This window comes from Haliotis rubra, unplaced genomic scaffold, assembly GCF_003918875.1.
Source record: "Haliotis rubra isolate DU_JTF1 unplaced genomic scaffold, ASM391887v1 Scf265, whole genome shotgun sequence".
Classification (NCBI taxonomy): Eukaryota; Metazoa; Mollusca; class Gastropoda; order Lepetellida; family Haliotidae; genus Haliotis; species Haliotis rubra.
This window is the reverse complement of record NW_025766725.1, coordinates 693,510-715,458: the sequence shown is the minus strand read 5'-3', so window position 1 is coordinate 715,458 and position 21,949 is coordinate 693,510. Positions and strand designations below refer to the sequence as shown.

Here is a 21,949-nt window from a genome sequence, read left to right as displayed (position 1 = left end):
CGCTTAGGTGCATTTAACAATCATTACAAATATTCTTCGTGTGAAGAGGGATTCGAACCAACAGCCATAGGTTTGTAGCACACAGCCGCGACCCAGTGATGTCCTCTTTTAAACAACGAGCTGTAGAACTAATATTACAAATGTTACTTGTTTAAGCATGCGAATTACATCACAAGAGAACACGAGTGCATCTCTCACGAGCGACCCTGATGAATGTCCGAGTGAGTGAGTAAGTTTAGTTTTACGCCGCACTCAGCAATATTCCAGCTATATGGCGGCGGTCTGTAATTAATCGAGTCTGGACCAGACAATCCAGTGATCACCATCAAGAGCATCGATCTGCGTAATTGGAAACCGATGACATGTGTCAACCAAGTCAGCCGATGATGAATGTCCGAGCAAGGTTTTACACCAATTTGAACACTCCAGTTCCGTTGTATCTCGGCGTGTCAGTTTAATGTGGGGGAAAAGACCTCGCCGTTTACCAGGAACCATGAGCGGATCTGTGTGAATACGAATCATGGGTAATGCAAACAATCATATCCTGGCACCTCCAGGGGAAGCAATTCCGCACCACGAACTGCAGCGCCATCTGTTGGAGTTTCTATCGTCGACTGGCGAGATGAGATTTGATGTCTTCAGGAAGGACATTTATATATAAACATGTGACACAATTAAATCTCACATTGCGTGATTTATGATCTCAAAATATGTAGCCTTAACCACGTCGGTAATTGTCTTCAGTCGTTACATTTTTCATTTTTCGTTCATCCAACGTGCAAGGATATAATTTGATGCCATAAAAATTAAAGAGATTACGTTGAACGACAGTTGTTAGCACATAGGATTACTTGTCGAGAAATCAGGAAAGGCCGCCATTTGAAAACAGCTGATCGCCCGCATGTAAACGTTCAACTGGTGCTATCAGTACAGTAGGAAGTAGACAGATCATTAAATTGGCAGAGGATGTCGGGGAAGACACTTTCAGGTCAGACAATTGCCAGTTATCAAGTTTGTAATCAACATCAGGGGGCATTTGAAGACATGACGTGCAAGTCCCGCGTCATTGTAGGATGATTCACTTTGGCCTTGACCCATGAAGTGGCCTTGAACTTTGACCCGTAGCGATATACGATATCATCACTCGGGAGTGATATGAGTTTATCGTCACTCGACAAAGATAGGGTTTGATCTCATAGACAGATTTTGCTGTCCCGCTACCAATTATATAATAATAACTTTTATCTCTCGATTACCGTAGTATCTGCAAGGAATCGCTCTTGTCAGTAAATTCCCGTACAATTTATCTCGCACGTTAGTGTCATTTGATTGGAAGGCCAAAACTGATTGTACCGTCGCGGCATTCAGACCAACCAACAGCAGCCAATGGACTGCGGTGTGTATCAGACATGACTATAAAACTATTAAAAAGTTTGTAGAAATGATGATATCATCTTTGCACTTCATCACCACACGGCCCAGTCACCAATAATTCAGCTTTATCACTGCTGTCCATCAATAACAGACTGGGTTTGGCATATTAGTGACATGAATCATTTGCTATTGCTATATACCGTCACCCGTTCATTTTAGTCACCTCTTTCGATGAGCAGACAGGGACGTAGCTACCATTATAAGAAAAAAGCCCGGGCTTACACATGATTTTTGCTAAATAGGTTGGACAAACCCTCAATACTATCTAAATATAAAGCTTTGCAACCTATCGGGCTTACACGAAAAAATGGCTTGCTACGCGCGTGGCATAGGTCACTGGACACAAGTTCAACCACGAAAACCCAGGGAAAATGGACTTTCTATATGATGGGGATCGAGTATTCAAGTAGACAAAATGACCATGTATTTGACCATTTAATCTACGTTTCAAAAAGGGTGTTTCTGCATAAAAATCAGTTCAACGCTCGAGGGAGGCCCATGGGTGCGTCAAACAATGTTTTAGAGGCGGAAGGGCCAAGTCATGGCTTTAGGGTCTTCCGTAGTCTGTCTCACATTTCCCCACTGCCAAGCCCTCTCTGCAGTGCTAAAGCCCTAAATAAAGCAAGTCTAGACTTCCTCAGGTTCTGAATCTCTGGTCTCCCTAGGGCTCCTTTTCAATATAAATGGGCTTGTTTGTTACTATCAAAATTATATATATTCAGAGACTAAGCCTTAGTCTAGGTCTTCCGAAACAACTCTGTTTTGACAGCATTTCAGGAATATCAGACGTGTCTACACACATTACAGGTGAAATTCACAAGGAGGTCTCAGACCTCGACCATTTTGGTGAAAACATCAGCACGGCAAACTATGGCCCCGATCAGGTCGATGCTGGCACGACAAAGGGAGAGAACTGGTAAATCTGTGTATTCATACCACTAATAATACTCATGTTATATACAAAAAACATTGAACAAGTGACATTTGTCGTTGACAGAGCTTTCTAAAATTAGTCAAAATCGGTTTACAACTTGGGCACATTGTAGACAAGCGCTACAGTTCGCAGTACCAGGATCCTATAATAGTGTGTTCGAATCCCAGTTCGTACCGATAATGATTCTAGGTTGGTCATCATCTAGTGCCTGATTTGGATTCAGCAAAGCGATACACGGTTGAGACCAGACTAACTTAATGGCTGCACACCTGCATCAAGCTGACAGGGAGCGATATACCTGGAATACTGCTCCAAGGGGCGTCTAACCCGTGAAGATCCGGATTATAACTGATCTTCAGTAACCCATGCTTGTCGTATGAGGCGACTAGCGGGATCGGGTTGTCAGGTTCGCTGGCTTGGTTGACACATGTCATCGGTTCCCAACTGCGTTGATCGATGCTCATGCAGTTGGTCACTGGATTGTCTGGTCAGACTCGATTATTTACAGACCGCCGCCATAGAGCTGGAATATTGCTGAGTGCGGCGTGAAACTAAACTCGCTCACTCACTAAAAGCGGTGTCAACCCAAAGTCTCTCTGTCTCCCACACGCACACGCACACGCACACGCACACGCACACACGTGCGCGCTCTTAAAAACCAATGACGAAACCATCCCATGCTGTTGTTGACATTCTCCCCCTTCAGTAATCCCAATGACGGAAGGTCCCTAATCTCCCTAATCACAGGTAAGCTAACGAGGCAGCAATTCACGGAATCTGTCTCTGCTCGTGCAGATCAATTACATGGCGGTAATATCAACGTTTCATCCGGCATTCCAGCATGTTTTTTTATATCTACTGTGAGAATTCCATTAAACTCTCGTCAAGGCAGACGTCAGTTTCAGCCAATGGGAATCGCCGATGTTGAAGCACGTAGTTTTGACGTTGTAAAGGTATTTGAATGTGACGTTTATATCTTCACAATAAAGTCGTCAAAATTGAGGATTAAAGACAAATATGTGGATGATGTTGGTTGGTTGTTGTGTAGCGCGCACTCAGCAATATTCAAGCTATACATATGTACCGCCGACGGCGGTCTGTAAATAACTGAGTCTGGACCAGACAATCCAGTGATTACAGTTAATGTAATACTGCAAATTCAGTATCAATAACCACTGCTTGTCCCCTATGGCGAATCCTCAGTGGAATAGATCCCCAGCTTGTTAGTGTGAGTCCTGGGCACAAACGTTAACTTGTACCCCTGAACACTGAACGTGACGGGTACCCCACGCTAGTCCCCGTTGAGAAGTACTGAGCGGAATATAATGAGGAATCCTGGGAACAAAAGGTCCCCAGTACCCCATGATACACACCCACTCTCCCCATGATACACACCCACCCACCCCATTCCCCTCATTAGACTAGTGAGTGAGTTTATGCCGCACTCAGCAAAATTCCAACTATATGGCGGCGGTGTGTTAATAATCGAGTCTAGATCAGACAATCCAGTGATCAACATCACGAGCATCGATCTACGTAATTGGGATACGATGACACGAGTATTCGGTGGATATAATGGCGTCCGTGTGTGGACAATAGTGAGGCTTGACGAGAAGTTACATGTGTCATAATGCAGATCTATACCCATATTGCCAGGCAAATGGTTTGCTAGCGGAGGCGGACCAATCAAAAGTATAAGGATCCTACAAGCAATGGCATTATTTCTGTTATAACACAGAGTGTTGCATATGATATGTGAATTTTGTATCTTATTTGCTACTGTGATATATTTAATAGCTTCTGTGATTAATTTTATATTTTTACAGTCTTTCATAACTCTTACATAGAGTGGCTTGTTACATTTTATCTGTTTTATGTATGTTTAGAATTTATAATGTCTATTGTAACCAGGCGAGACTTGAATAAACAATCTGTCTGTTGTATGTCACCCGACAGGACAGACCATTTTGATGACCTGACAAACCGAGACTCATAATCAGCTTGAATCTTGATCTGTACATACTTGTACACCAAGGGGCGACAACTCTTTGACGTCATGACGCGACATTCTTGATTCGCGACGTCGACTTTCAATCACGTAAGATGTCTTCGTCAAATAGCGCCTAATTTCTGGCATCTATTTCCTCTAATTAATATACAGTATTAGGAGGATTTATAGAAATAGTTTTTGCCTCATCAATCAACCCACACACGGAAGAAAATGTCCGGGACAATATATCATCCTAAAACTAGATTGACGAATCTTTTGACAAAGTCTACACGGCCATTTGCGGTATAGCTGGGGGCAATCCAGCAGGGTATGGCTAGATTAACTAAATCACTTTTTCATGTAATATGCAATCGTTGCCGATTTAAGTAAAAACCTTATAAATCCTCTCATTTATTCCCTTCTTCTTATCTTTGTGAGTGAGTGAGTGAGTGAGTTAATATTTAACGTCACCTCGGCAAATTCAGCCATATAGTGACAAGAAAGATTGTACATATACACACTAAATACAAGTAGTTAAATAACCAGTCATCGAGTCAGTAGTGTGCATCCCTCCTTTCTCAATAGTGTGCATCCCTCCTTTCTCAATAGTGTGCATCCCTCCTTTCTCGATAGTGTGCACCCCTCCTTTCTCGATAGTGTGCACCCCTCCTTTCTCAATAGTGTGCAGCCCCCTTTTCTCAATAGTGTGCATCCCTCCTTTCTCAATAGTGTGCATCCCTCCTTTCTCAATAGTGTGCATCCCTCCTTTCTCAATAGTGTGCATCCCTCCTTTCTCAATAGTGTGCATCCCTCCTTTCTCAATAGTGTGCATCCCTCCTTTCTCAATAGTGTGCATCCCTTTCCTTGTGCAGCCCTCCTTTCTCAATAGTGTGCAGCCCTTCTTTCTCAATAGTGTCACCCCTCCTTTCTCAATAGTGTGCAGCCCTTTTTCTCAATAGTGTGCAGCCCTCCTTTCTCAATAGTGTGCAGCCCTCCTTTCTCGATAGTGTGCAGCCCTCCTTTCTCAATAGTGTGCAGCCCTCCTTTCTCTCAATAGTGTGCAGCCCTCCTTTCAATAGTGTGCAGCCCTCCTTTCTCAATAGTGTGCAGCCCTCCTTTCTCAATAGTGTGCAGCCCCTCTTTTCTCAATAGTGTGCAGCCCTCCTTTCTCAATAGTGTGCAGCCCTCCTTTCTCAATAGTGTGCAGCCCTCCTTTTCCTCTCAATAGTGTGCAGCCCTCCTTTTCTCAATAGTGTGCAGCCCTCCTTTTCTCAATAGTGTGCAGCCCTCCTTTTCTCAATAGTGTGCAGCCCTCCTTTTCTCAATAGTGTGCAGCCCCTCTTTCTCGATAGTGTGCAGCCCTCCTTTCTCGATAGTGTGCTCTCAATAGTGTGCATCCCTCCTTTCTCAATAGTGTGCAGCCCCCCTTTTTCTCAATAGTGTGCAGCCCTCCTTTTTCTCAATAGTGTGCACCCCTCCTTTCTCAATAGTGTGCATCCCTCCTTTCTCGATAGTGTGCATCCCTCCTTTCTCAATAGTGTGCATCCCTCCTTTCTCGATAGTGTGCATCCCTCCTTTCTCAATAGTGTGCATCCCTCCTTTCTCGATAGTGTGCATCCCTCCTTTCCTTGTGCAGCCCTCCTTTTTCTCAATAGTGTGCATCCCCTTTTTCTCAATAGTGTGCAGCCCTCCTTTCTCAATAGTGTGCAGCCCTCCTTTCTCAATAGTGTGCATCCCTCCTTTCTCTCAATAGTGTGCACCCCTCCTTTCTCCCTCCTTTTTCTCGATAGTGTGCATCCCTCCTTTCTCAATAGTGTGCATCCCTCCTTTCTCAATAGTGTGCATCCCTCCTTTCTCAATAGTGTGCATCCCTCCTTTCTCGATTGTGTGCACCCCCTTTCTCAAAAAGCTGTATCCGCCCCTGATATCTTTAAAAGTGGAAAACTATTTTGGACAATACAATGTAAAAATGGGCTATTGATCACCAACAACTGAAGGTAGATGGCTCTTATCTTTGTAATGGACGAACCATTTGATACTGTGAGAGTTTGACATGTTTTACGTTTTTGTTTGCGATTTTTATTTTGTTACGTAATTTGGTTTGTTTTATATTTAGTGGGGTCTTCTCATTGTTTGTCAGTCTTATGAAGAGGGTAGGGGAGGGATATTTTTGCTTTCTTCGTTGATTTTCTATCTGTTGTTGTTTTGGATTTTTTAAGTTAATCCATTAATAATGGAAATACATGAGTTTGTGTCGGGATTTTTAAAGAAAATAAACAAAAACATTTCCAGAAAACAGACTGGTTGTCATACAAATGAACTGCTCCCGTTCAGGCACTGGACGCGGTAAGTGTAAACCTATCAATTAATTTCCAGCTCTGGTTTGTTTGTCAGTGAGTGTACAAGCATCAAAAGAAACCCAAAGGTCTTTCATTCAATCGCTTTGCACTCTTATCAAAGCCGTATGATATGTTTCAGGACTTACATTCTAAAATAGGTTAATTTGTATGGGCTTTAGCTACATTTATTTAATATCAACTGAGTATTTGTTTACATTTTATACGCTTATGTATGTATAATATTGAATATGTTTACATCGAAAGCGTGTTTTAATAACGAAAACTTTATGTGTGTATTTTTTGTCACAAACCTTAAGCTCGTGAATTAATGGGAAAGAAGCACGGTTGAAATCATTGGAAACATGATATAGACCATTCCGTATAGTCATGATATGTTATTCAGTCGGAACATACTGGTGGTGTTGTTCCTCAACATCAGCAGCACCGCCGTACGGTCGACCGACTACAGGCTATCAATACCATCCAATGAAAATTTATAGCACGTTTTTGACACCTTCCCTCAATAAAATAAATGACATAACATCACGTGATATATGACGTCACGAGACATGGAGGCGCCAAGGCTCAGCCTCTAATACAGAAACTAAGGTCTTGAGACACGCGCTCCGATATTAAACATCAATGCAAGGCCCCGATTTATCAAACTGCACACCCATCAAGCGGAAAGTGTTGATAAATAGGCCCTTAACGTCAAATCCTTTTGCAAGTACAAGATGCCATCCCTTTTATTCATATTATTCATTAAACCGTTTTGACACAAGAGAAAAATATATGTCATACGTATGCGCTTGTCAAAACGTTTTGCAGAAAATAGATCCGCCAGGCAGGTATGAAATAAAGATTAACACTACCGCAGAGAAGGTATCAGAGATCTCTTTACCGGGGAACAAGTCACTTATGAGCTTATGTCAAAGATGTTGTACACGTAGAGAGGGTTTCATGAAATATGTTACGCTGTATTGTGATTGGCACAGACGAAACGAAATTATGAAATATACTCATTGAAAGAAATAAGGGAACACATGAATTACAAGTGTTCCTTTATTTATTTCCAGAATTTCACTCACAGTGCAATACATACCCTTTGAAGAAACCTGGAAAATCATAAAGGAACACTTGTACTTTCATGTGTTTCCTTATTTGTTTCCATGAGTAGATTTCCAATGTTTCAACGGCGTCGGAGTGTATATAACAAACGGTGGAGTTATATAACCCCCCTCGATACTGCTAGTTTGTGATGTATATAGACATATATATCCTCTCGCCATATACTTTCTACAGCTTCTGATGCATATATACATATATAACCCCCCTCAATACTGCTAGTTTCTGATGTATATAGACATATATATCCTCTCGCCATATACTTCTACAGCTTCTGATGCATATATACATATATATCCCCTCGAGATACTGCTAGTTTCTGATGTATATAGACATATATATCCTCTCGCCATATACTTCTACAGCTTCTGATGCATATATACATATATATCCCCTCGAGATACTGCTAGTTTCTGATGTATATAGACATATATATCCTCTCGTCATATACTTCTACAGCTTCTGATGCATATATACATATATATCCCCTCGATACTGCTAGTTTCTGATGTATATAGACATATATATCCTCTCGCCTGTAACTTCTACAGCTTCTGATGCATATATACAAATATCCCCTAGAGATACTGCTAGTTTCTGATGTATATAGACATATATATCCTCTCGCCATATACTTCTACAGCTTCTGATGCATATATACATATATAACCCCCCTCGAGATACTGCTAGTTTCTGATGTATATAGACATATATATCCTCTCGAGATACTGCTAGTTTTTGGGGGTTGTGTGTGTGCGTGTGCGCGTGTGTGTGTGTGTGCGTGCGCGTGTGTGTGTGTGTGTCCCAAGTGATACTACAAAACAGCTATTCTGCTATATCAACATGTTTCTGTCTGCCAGTCTCACAATATTAAAACCAAATCCAGATTTACAGAAACCTGCTGCTCGACTGAGCTGAGGTGAGTTTATGCTGTGTCAAATCACTTTCAATAAGTATGACAAGCTCTGGTTGCTGAAGGCCAGATTCGAACTCGGATGTTCATGGGTGTTTTACGCGACAGTCAATAACATATTAGGCCACGGCGGCCTGTTGATATTGGAGTAAGGGCCCGTGATTGATATCATGAACATGTCTTCTAGGGTACAATCATTTTGGGGATTATTGGCATTTTTAACAAGAATCGAATCTTGGTCCGAAAAACTAGTGGTTGATATAATGAACAACAAGTCTTCGCGACACAATGGCAGAGAATCATCCGGGGATTTCCGTCATTTTTTCAGAAGTGAATCAAGATTTCCGAACGCTGAACATACCAGTGTTACAAATTCAGGAAAATGTTACATAATTTTATCACATGTGTGCTACCTCACGAAAGGTATCTTCATGTTTGACTCAGTTTGGGCTTAAAAAAATATGTGCTCCCGCCTCCACAACTCTGGCCCTTCCCACCGCCCACTTCCTTTAAAAGTTCTCTTGCTTTCTGCTTAGTACCCTCATGTGGACTTGCTACGAATCACGAAACATTATCAGCTATCCCTTGCGTTTGGCAGTCACCGTTAGCCACTTTCTCGAGGTATTTATATTAAACACGTCTCAAGGAATGCGATAAATCTGTTTATTTGGGGTAGAACCTCATTTCTTTGTTACGTACGTCTCGTCTCAGATCGTTTTGTTTCGTCTGTCCAAATCAAACAGTCCAAAAGAGGTCGCGCTCTTCGGCATAAATCAAGGATCTCAGCACTGTTTCTGCTGTGTTTCACACCATTCACGTCCATTGGACTGTTCTATTCAGTATTGTCCATCAGAAGTTTACAATGTGGCACTGTGTTGTTTATCTGCCTGTTCCGACTGGCGCCAAACGAATAGCGGAAAAAGAACAACAGACGATATCCGTAAACACCGGATGTGACGTCATGGAATCCCGTGCCAATTAGAATCGCTGGAAATGTCCAGGTGGGTAATCTTGCGGGTAACGTAACAATGAAGTTATCTTTGATCTGAGGAGATCTCGAAGATCTCTTGTTAAAATGTCTCTTCTGTGACTTCACGATTTCTCTGGACATTGCGAGGCAGTATGGGGTCGTCTGCTTGATTTCTAATTGTTTCCCGAAAATGCTTGAAACAATTCGCTCGTCTCCAATTCTAAAACTCAAAATCATTGACCAGACAAGTTGATTGTTAAAGTAGGATATGGATAAACACTTACTTAACATATATGGTGGTTTGGAAGCTGGGTTATAAAGCTGATATCACGGGTTCGATTCTCCAGATGGGAACACCGCGTGAAGCCAATTTCTGCTGTTCTTGTTTCTTGAATATAACTGAATACGGATTCAAATTATACCCATATACCCATTCACTCTTTAGTTTACTATTATATACTGACCCACAAAAGAAATGTCGCAGTAATAGGGGTTTCTTAAAGCACACACTTTAATTCACTCTAATTAACAATCAAATAGGAGGACTGGGTTAAAACTTGGACAATTATGGTTAACACATTTTCGGGAATCACATTTAGAGTTCACACAAACAAATCACCAAAAATGGTACCATTAAGATACCCCATTAAGTCAGCAGCGCGTGTGGTCTCTATGAGCATCGATGAAATCGTTGCCTCGTCTGTACATGGAATGAATTAGCCGGTGGATGAAGGCCATACGCACTTGGGTCTATACTCTGCGAAATGCCTGATCGAGTCCAGCCGCAGTTGTCGGCCTTGGTTGGAGGCCATTCAGTCTTCTTTGAATCTCGTCCCAAAGGTGTTCTACTGGACTTAAATTCGGACTGAGTGCAGGGTATTGTAGGGTTTGGATGCCATGTTGTCTTAGGAAGTCCAATGTTGCTCTGGCAGTGTGGGCACGACCGTTGTCTTGCTGGAAGATGTGATTTCTGTAACGTCCGAAATGTGGTACAACGTGGGGTCTTATGATTTAATCAATATAGCGAGCAGCTGTCATGTCATTTCCTCATCCTGGACCAAGATTCTGGAACACCACGGTGTCAACTAATTGTTCAGACCGATTGCACCCCACACAATGATGTTTGGACCACCCCACGAGTCTCTTTCAACAATACAATCATTGGAAAACATTTCACCACGCCCTCGCCATACTCTCACTCTGCCATCGACTGTCGAAACACAATATCGGCTTCCATGAGATAACAGCACAGTTCTCCATTGTCGATAACCTTAATTTCGATGCTGAGTTGCCCATTTTGGCCGGTTTGGCGGTGATGAGCGGTGGGGACAGGACTACGATATGATCTGTGACAGCAGAGGTTTCTTCAGCGCAAACGTCGACGCACTGTATCGGCACTGATGGGTCTGTTTTGAGTCAGAAATGGTCTGGCGTGCTGTTTCCGTCGCTCTGGGGAAGCGATCCTGCAGATGGTTGCGCACAGCCTGTCATTCTTGACGTTGTGATGTTACTGAAGGTCGCCCACTGCGTTGACGGTCTTGAATGCTCTTAGTGACCTGATACCACTCCTGCTGTCCTAACATGAACATTAAAATGATTGGCTTCCCTTCGTGCAGTCTGGACAACTTGAAATCGTCGCACGACTTGGTTCTCTCGTAAGACGTGGCATGGTGGTTGTGTCAAAACCAAAATGATTTCAGGCGAGCTTGGGACCCGCTTTCATTGGTAGGGTTATGACGACATGCACATGCAGTTTCATTTTCACGAATGTCGTACGGAACCTTTTACCATGTCTGCCTTTTTCGGTGCGTTTGGTCGATATGCGTTTTCATCAGAAACACTGATGTTGGTAATAACTGTCAATTTGGATTGAAAAACATGTTTAGAAAACGGTACAAACATAATAAAAACACCACCTTGCAAGAACAACATTTTGCATTTGGTTTTGCAAAGCGACGTTTCTTTTGTGGTTCAGTATAGTTTGGGTATTGATGCTTGAAGAGTTGTTAAGAATCATATATTCATGGGCGGTGTGGCAGCCTGGTGGGCAAAGCGTTCGCCAAGGACCCGGGTTCGATTCCCCACATGGGTACAATGTGTAAAACCCATTTCTGATGTGATATTGCTGGAATATTGCTAAAGGCGGCGTACTCATTGACTCACTCACTCAAGATGCGAGTAACAGGATCTGGTTGTCAGGCAAGATGAACTGCTTGATGTAGGCCTAGGTCACTGTGTCCCAGCTTCGAGGATTGTTGGTCATGACGTCGATCACTGGATTGTCTTGACCAGGCTGTACATACAGTCACCATATGGATGGAAAGCTGCTGAATGTGGCGTTAAACTAACAATTAAACAGCAAAAAACATGCATGTCTTTGTATCATTCATGTAACATGTATTGGGGATTGTATTTTTTAAGGGATTGTTTAAAAACATATTTTGTTGTTGTTTGGAGATTTTTTAAAAGTAAGTCTTGTGAGTCACGTGACTCTAGTTAAACTGTCAGGATGTAACATGACTGACAGATTCACTTTAGTCGCATGAAAACATGTTATATGGCTTTTATGAAAAGTACTTGAACGGACAGACGGTATTGGGGGCGGATAAAGGACGAGACAGGTGGTATTAGCGAGGGATATGTAAATAGACAAGACAGAGAGACAGGGGCGGAAGTAACGGACAACCTGTTATCAGGAGATGACGGATTGACAGACACATGTGGACCAGTAGATATATGAATAGTCATCTGGATTACATCGGCAGATGTGCTGTGTATTGTGTATATCTGGCCGGGCACAAAAGCTAAAAATGTATATTGCATATAAATACAGTAAGAGAGAATTAGATAGATACAGGCAGGTGAAGTGGGGTTAACGTCGTACTTAAGAATATTTCGCTCATATGACGACGTGCATGCGTGTGTGTGGCTGTGTGTACTAGCCCAGACTTAATCTGGTTTTATAGTGCTAGCTCACCGAGATACCATGCCGCAATTAAGAGTGAGTGAGTGATTGAGGTTTAGTTTTACGCCGCACTCAGCAATATTCCAGCCATATGGCGGCGGTCTGTAAATAATCGAGTCTGGACCAGACAATCCAGTGATCAACAGCATGAGCATCGATCTGCGCAACTGGGAACCAATGACATGTGTCAACCAAGTCAGCGAGTCTGACCACCCGATCCCGTTAGTCGTTTCTTACGATAAGCCTAGTCGCTTTTTGTGGCAAGCACATGGGTTGCTGAAGACCTATTGTACCCCGGATCTTCACGGGTTTAAGCATGAAGACCCCACTCAGACACATTATACTGACTCGGAGCCGACCAGTCCTTGTTGTACCCATTTATGCCGAGCTCCAGGCAGGGACCAACAAGTACCATATTTAACTTCTTTTGGTATGACGTGGTCGGGGATCGGACGGGCGGACGTTCTAACCACTACACCACAGAGGCAGTTTGATATAGGCAGGAATGTAGACACAGGGACAAATTCATACGGGCACACATGAAGTCAAATACGAGCATACAGATACAGACGGACATTCGGAAACACAGAGACAGATTCATACAGACATTCAAATAGGAACAGACACATACCGACATTCAGACAAATAGGAACAGACACTTACAGACATTCAGACAGACATACAGACACAAAGGAACAGACACATACAGACATTCAGACACATAGGAAGAGACGCAGACGAACATACAGACTCAAACAGACATTCAGACACACAGACACAGACATTCATACAGACATTCAAACATAGGAACAGACACATACAGACATTCTGACACATAGGAACAGACGCATACAGACATTCAGACACATAGGAACAGACACATACAGACATTCAGACATAGGAACAGACACATACAGACATTCAGACATATAGGAACAGACACATACAGACATTCAGACACATAGGAACAGACACATACAGACATTCAGACATATAGGAACAGACACATACAGACATTCAGACATATAGGAACAGACACATACAGACATTCAGACATAGGAACAGACACATATAGGAACAGACACATACAGACATTCAGACATATAGGAACAGACACATACAGACATTCAGACATATAGGAACAGACACATACAGACATTCAGACATATTCAGACACATAGAACAGACACATACAGACATTCAGACATATAGGAACAGACACAGACAGACAGACATCTAGGAACAGACACATACAGACATTCACATACAGACATTCAGACATATAGGATCAGACACATACAGACATTCAGACATATAGGAACAGACACATACAGACATTCAGACACATAGGAACAGACACATACAGACATTCAGACACACAGAGACAGATTCATACAGACATTCAGACAAATAGGAACAGACACATACAGACATTCAGACATATAGGAACAGACACATACAGACATTCAGACACATAGGAACAGACACATACAGACATTCAGACATATAGGAACAGACACATACAGACATTCAGACATATAGGAACAGACACATACAGACATTCAGACAAATAGGAACAGACACATACAGACATTCAGACAGGGGCAGATGCAGACAGGTTTCTTGCCGTGTGCATGATCAGAGATGTGCGGATGATCTGGTTCTGTGACTCAGCTCACAGGGTTTTTGTCGAATCCCGATTGCTCGTGATTTGTCACTGGTTTCCCTGGTCCAAAACTGTGAGTGAATTGGGTTTAATATCGTTTTGAGCATTATTTCAGGTTTATCATTGTGTGTATGTAAAGTGAGACATGAGAGCAACATGATACAAGAGAGTAAAGCCCCAACTGAAGCAATTCTTATAACTTTGTTAAACCCGTCTGGTGTAGACAAACCGCGAAACATACTCAGGACGAATCTGGGATTCGAACTCCTACATATGTCGCAGGGGGACATACTCGACTATGACACAGCTGTAATATTGTTGATTGCAGTGTTTAATAAGATCCACCCACCCAAACACGTTTTAACGTTATGATCTTTTGACACGATTATATGATGGTTATATCCAAGAGCAATTCAACCTAGACGTCAAGATCCCCCACACCACTGCCAGGTTCGTGTATCTGTCGCTCATCAAAACTTGGTTTCCTCAGATCAGGATGACAGGGTGACACTTAAACATGTCATCTCTGTCGACGACATCTACAGCGTGGTTGTACGGCAGCATCCACCACCGGCAGGGACGCTCTGAATGACATCCGACTTGCAATGAACAACATTCTCTACATAGTCATCGACCTGCCAGGGTTTAAACTTTTATGTCTGTGACTGTTTTATTTAAGAACATGTGAATGAAACTTAATTATACATTTATATCTTATTTTAATGGATCATAATCAGCATTCTTTTGCATTGACACACACGAACTGGATTTTGAAATCATAAAAGCACATTTATTCCTACGTGTTTTTTGTACAACGTGTGTAATTGTGTATCTAGCTAGACAGGTTGGGCGTAGGTAAATGTGAAATGTTATTCTTAACGTACGGGTCTCCAGTATGGGTGCACTTATACGTGCAGCGTATGAAGCAAAAAAAATCTGACAACTCAAACAAAGGCACACTGGGTTGATACTAGAATCAGAGTATATTACCTTTAGAAACCGCGGATAAGTGAGTGAAATGGGTTTGAAGCCAACAGGGATCACACCCCCGCACCTCCACACGTGTAACAGCACCGCCGATATTCACACGTGTAACTCAACACCGCTTCTTTAACATGTAATTCACACGTGCGGAATCCATATGTTCTCAGTAGTATCAAGTTGGCCTAATGTTGTGTCTCTTCATCATCCGGGATCCAGGTTCGAACCCTATTCCGTTAATGGTTACTCTGAATTGGGTTAAAATTGGTCTTCAGCAACGCATATTTGCTGTATGTGGCGTAACAGGCGACTAACGGGATTAGGTGGTCAGGCTCGCTGACTTGGTTGATACATTTCATTGTATCCCAGTTACGCAGATCGATGCTCGTGCTGTTGATCACTGGATTGTTTAGTCCAGAATCGATTATTTACAAACCGCTGCCATGTAGCTGGAACATTGCTGAGTGCGGCGTTTAGCAACAAACAAACCAAACAAAGTCCGTGATACGTTTTCATGCATATTGCTTGAAGTGTACAGTATTCAAGAGCACAAACAAATGAAAACGTGTTTATATTTTTACGTTACATTAGAAACACGTCGCCTAAACGCACCCGGGTCATCCCGTACGAGGGCGATAGCCTTTTAGAATACATTGATTTGCTTAAACTAAGTAATACAAAATATCTACGTCCCAGCCTTCAACTACTGAGGGGTAGACACCATGTACCAATCGGACGCGTGTTACGGTGCTCATTTATAAACATTTTATCTCAAAACATTCCCAAGTAAACGCCTCGAAGCAACAAAACCTATACACTCCAATTTCCTTGGTCCGCCAATCCCGCTAGCAGTCGAAGTCGAGGATGTTTCATTGTAAGATATTCAAACAGAGAGGACGCGACAGGCAGATAATATCGCCCAAAGGAAAACATTAATACCACTCTCATCTCACCTTAGTGTTAATTTCAGCTTCAGTACTGTTTTCCTGATAGGTGTGCCCCCTCCTTAAAAAAGAAGACAAACACTGATATACATTATTATTGATTGAACGGCGACCTGCTAGGTGAATTAAGGAGTAAGTGCATGTAAAACAGTTTCAGCGTACTGTGATCACGGGCAGGATATGTTGTTATTTCAGCTCTTAACTCTTATCTAAATATATCATAAAGATTTAACCCTTTGTCCGTCAAATGAAATGATATTCCTAAGTGGCAATAAAACGAATTACAGAATGGTATAAACCTGAAACAATCTAGGACAGTTTATAAGATAACAGCTAAACATTATTTCAGGTATAAAATAATAACTGAAAGAAAATGAGACCGCTGTAAAGTTATTTGTTTGGAATAAAAGGGATTATTTCCAAATTTAGCCATCCTTGATAATCCTGTTATAATGTATCCATTCTGATATGCCATTTCGCTGAAATAGCTTCGTTTAGGGCCCGATTCAAATTACAGTATGCTAAAATTCGAACACGAATAAAATTAGAATCATGAGAGAAGGAACGTCTGTATTAAGTGAGTGAGTGTGTGAGTCTTACGCCGCTTTTAGCAATATTCCAGCAACATCAGGGCGGGGACACCAGAAATGGGCTTCACACATTGTACCCATGCGGAGAATCGAACCCGGGTCTTCTTCACCACTAGACTACCCCAAAGCCCCACTTAGTAGACTCCGTTGTATAGTGGATGGAGCGTCTGTATGGAGACCCAAGGTCGGTGGTTCGATTCTCACGGTACCAAAGACCAAGCACTATTAAACAGGCATTAGTCCAGATGAGTGAGTGAGAGTGAGTGAGTAAGTGGGATTAACGCCATTTTAGAAATATTCCAGCAATATGACGGCGGTCTGTAAATATTCTAGTGTGGACCAGACATTCCGGTGATTGACACCATGAGCATCGATCAGTTGGGATATGATCATGTGTCAACCAAGTCAGCGAGTCTGACCACCTGATCCCGTTAGTCGCCTCTTTCGACAAGCATGGTTGTTCAAGACCAATTCTAACCCGGATCTTCACGTGTTTCATCAAATAAGAGTATCTAGCTAATCATTCCCTGAACAGAATGACAGAGAAAACACACCAGAGAAGCATAGGCGTTCATGCAACACAGCAATGTGCCCCTTCGTGAATATAAGGCCCTTGAAATGTTAGACAACCTGTTACTCAAAAAGACAATGGTACTTCTACACAAGACAACACGAGTGCTCTCCTTGAGCGAATTACACGTTTCGCTGTGAGGACACAAACGCACCTTACTCGGGTATTATCCACTAACTGTATCATGTGTGCGAGACTACGACATGCAATGATAAATCGAAACCAGTTTGGAATAGTCGTTATTTCATCTGTGAAAGTTACTAGTGACTGAATGAGTGTATCACAGGGGGTATGCTCATTAAATGAAACCCCTAGAACAAGAAGGGTTGGTTTCTACGGTAGTCTAAGTTAACGCTCATCACGCACCGCACGTGCATTTGTTTCACTGTTCCAACTACTGCGCGTACCCACTTATAATACAAACCAATAATGGCGATTTGAAACTATGATCGTTTGTTACAACTTTTATTTGAATAAAATTCTCAGATTTAAATGTTCAACTGGCAAGGTAAAAGTATGAGGATTCGCAATCTTAATTTCACTTTATTTGATTTACTTTTTTGTTTAAAGTGAATTCATAGGTACGTTTTCACTGCAACAGACTATAGACTGGGTTGAATATGGAAGGGGGCGTTACGTGACAGAAATCTATGATCTTGAGCACATGCGAACGACCAACCCCCCCGGACCAAGTGGGGAATTGAAGCGGCAGTAAAATGTTTTCACATGTCAGGTTTTTATGGATTCCATGTCCATCTCCCCGAGTCTGTCTGATTCCATAGACGAGGTATAGTCTATACCTCTGTAGATTCTACCTCCAGTGTCTCTAGTATAAACTATAACCCACGGACATGGTCTCTAGGATGTTACCTCCAAAGTCATACTTCCATTGTGTTCAGATCCCACCTCCAAGTGTCCTGGTCTACGTAAACTAATTAGTTGATATCGATCTGGACATAAGCGTTCGCTCGCCGCGATGAAAACGTGGTATAATGTGAGTATATTCTTTGCGTTTCATGTTGAGATATTGCTTGAATAATTGAAGAACACTTGTCTTGTATGGTTAAGAAAGGTATCGCATATCCCTATGATACACCTAATGTTTTGGAGTTTTGAAATCATCAAAATATCGACAGCCTGGGCGCTGAAGCATATAACGATGACTTAATTAAATAATTTTAGAACACACACCAATCAGTAAACACACTGAAACCAGTGTCTGAAAGCCCTTTAGTCATCGGTCACCAAAACGCGCAATCTCTCCCTTGTCTGCAGCAGAAAATGGATGAGTGGATACTTCAGGGTGTTTACTTTGCCAGTGTTTTGTCTGTTATGTCTGGACCAGACAATCCAGTGACTGACAGCATGATCATCGATCTGCGCCATTGGGATATGCTGACATGTGTCACACTGTCAACCAAGTCAGTGAGCCTGACCTCCCGATCCTGTTAGTCGCCTCTTACGACCAGCATGGGTTGCTGAAGACCAATTCTAACCCGGATCTTCACGGGTGGAGACAAGCATGGGTTGCTAAAGACCAAATGTAACCCGGATTTTCACGGGTGGAGACAAGCATGGGTTGCTGAAGACCAAATGTAACCCGGATCTTCACGGGTGGAGACAAGCATGGGTTGCTGAAGACCAAATGCGTAACCCGGATCTTCACGGGTGGAGACAAGCATGGGTTGCTGAAGACCAAATGTAACCCGGATTTTCACGGGTGGAGACAAGCATGGATTGCTGAAGACCAAATGTAACCCGGATCTTCACGGGTGGAGACAAGCATGGGTTGCTGAAAGACCAAATGTAACCCGGATTTTCACGGGTGGAGACAAGCATGGGATGCTGAAGACCAATTGTAACCCGGATCTTCACGGGTGGAGACAAGCATGGATTGCTGAAGACCAAATGTAACACGGATCTTCACGGGTGGAGACAAGCATGGGTTGCTGAAGACCAAATGTAACCCGGATCTTCACGGGTGGGGAGACAAGCATGGGTTGCTGAAAGACCAAATGTCAAAGTCAAGTCAAAGATATTTATTGTACTTAAGGCCTCCGGCCCATATACAAGTAATACAAGTACATATACAGCATCATGTTACAGACATTTTACAAAGAAATTACAGTTCAGATAAGATATTGCTTCTAAGGAGAAACAGCATGTTTTACATAAAGCGCAAAGATTACATATTACATTTTCATTTTGGAAGATAGAATGGAAGCAAAAGCAGATTTTAGGATATTTTAACAGGTAATTATTTGGGATATATTTTTTTTTCTTAAATCAGCATAATGTGGGCATACAAAAGCGAAGTGAATTTTATCTTCTATAGCCGAGTTACATAATGGACATATCCTTAAACGTCTCTCTATTGAAAATAGTCTGCCCTTATTTACTGATAAGTCCTAACAAGCCCATTCGAAATTGACAAGTGTGCGTCTGATATTTCTAGATGTATGTCAATACAGATAGATATAGTTCTGGTTGAATTAAGCTCTTATGTGATCTGTACAACTGGTATCTTGAACTATTGTCCTAGACAGGAATGCCATTCTTGATAATACATGTTAACAGATTGTTCTCGAAATTGCTTAAGAAATAGATTTGATATTACCAACTGTTTGATTTAGCCACACAAATCCAAAGCCATGTGAAAATAAAGAGTAACCCAGATCTTCACGGATGGAGACAAGCATGGGTTGCTGAAGACCAAATGTAACCCGGATCTTCACGGGTGGAGACAAGCATGGGTTGCTGAAGACCAATTCCAACCCGGATCTTCACGGGTGTTGTCACGCATGTTGGTGCCGACTTCACGGGCTCATTTCTACCAGTACATTAGCAAGTTTATGTTGACGATACGTACAGATTGCACTCTATGTTCATGCAATATTTAGATAGTGACGTAACTATGAACAGCATTTGGCAGCAAAGACCAGCCACGAGTACCAGAAGCAAGCCAGAAGTTCGAGGAGACACACATATATATATGTATATATATTCCTGTTGGGGAATTATTTCGAAACCAACTTCTTAACAAGTGCAACTTCAAAATACCTCCAGGATCGGGTTGTCAGGCTCGCTGACTTGGTTGACACATGTCATCGGTTCACAGTTGCTCATGCTGTTGATCACTGGATTGTCTGGTAGAGACTCCATTTTTTACTGACCGCCGCCATATGACTGGAATATTGCTGAGTGCGGCGTAAAACTAAACTCACTCACTCACGCAAAATACCTCAGATCCGGGTATTTCTGTTGGAAAAATACATTCGTTTCGTATGCATGTCGCTTACCCTAAAACCTGTCACCCCTACAATGGCAGATGTCATGTTGATTTCTAAGGTGTGATTTGTCTAAATCCAAACAGCGCAGCTATGCAATATATGAATTTAAACATATATCTTTGGAGGGTATTTTGACATATCCTTGGTCTTTTTAAGAAATGTATTTGACATTTCTGAACTTTTAGTACTTTTTGTAAAAAATATCTGTATCCCTTCTTTGAATGTCTTTTTTCCTGAAGAAATGTTTTTTCAAATGGCATTAGTCAGAATGACCTTTTCACTCGTGAACTTTAGTACATTTTGGTAAAATCTATCTGTATCCTGCCCACCGTCTTTGAATGCTTGGCTTTCCAGCCTGCCCTCGTGGTAGAGTGGCTTTCCTGCCCTCGTGGAGAGTGGCTTTCCTGCCCTCGTGGTAGAGAGGCTTTCTGCCCTCCTTTGCTGCCCTCGCCCCTCGTGGTAGAGGCTTTCCTGCCCTCTTGGTAGAGAGGCTTTCCTGCCCTCGTGGTAGAGTGGCTTTCCACCCCTCGTGGTAGAGAGGCTTTCCGACCCTCGTGGTAGAGAGGCTTACCTGCCCTCGTGGTAGACTGGAGACAAACCAACAGTGCTTTAAAATGGGATGTCGTCCATCTGTAGATTAGTAGATTCTACGACATATTTTGTTTGGGAACCAAGCGTCTTTGAGAGAGAGGTTTCAAAGGTAGCAACAAGAGGTATCTAATCTCCAGTGGGATTACATCAAATTTCAACACACAGCTGGTTTATCTCGAAATTCACGCATACGCTCCGAGGGACACGCCCTCGAACGATAATTCAACAAAAAAAGTTACAACCTCGGCGACAGCTGAACAGCATTGCTTGATACCCTCCCACCAACGTGCACTACACTGATGCCTCTAACAGCCCCCCTGCTGGTAGATCAACTGGTAAAACGATACCACGTGCTCACATGCTGAACAGAACGCTTACTGGCGTGGACACCTGTGCACGTGCAGCATCAGCACCTGTTCACGCGAGTATAGTTTCATTTTCATTTCAGTATAATGGTAAGAGACAGACCATTTGACATCCTGGGGGGAGGGGGGGGGGGGAATTGTATTTCGAAAACAGTGAGTGACTGAATTTGGTTTTACGCCGCTTTTAGCAACATTCCAGCAATATCACGGTGGGGACACCAGAAATGGGCTTCACACAGTGTACCCATGTGGGAAATCAAACTCGTGTCTTCGGCGTTACG

General features: G+C 42.4%; 1 long non-coding RNA gene across 1 annotated transcript; it reads left to right on the top strand.

Moving 5' to 3' along the window:
- Nucleotides 1-1,271: 1,271 nt before the first annotated feature.
- Nucleotides 1,272-17,834, top strand: LOC124280318. Its single transcript, XR_006899649.1, has 3 exons — nt 1,272-1,282; nt 17,036-17,042; nt 17,699-17,834. It is a non-coding gene; the product is annotated as an uncharacterized LOC124280318 (long non-coding RNA).
- The last annotated feature ends 4,115 nt before the right edge of the window (nt 17,835-21,949 follow it).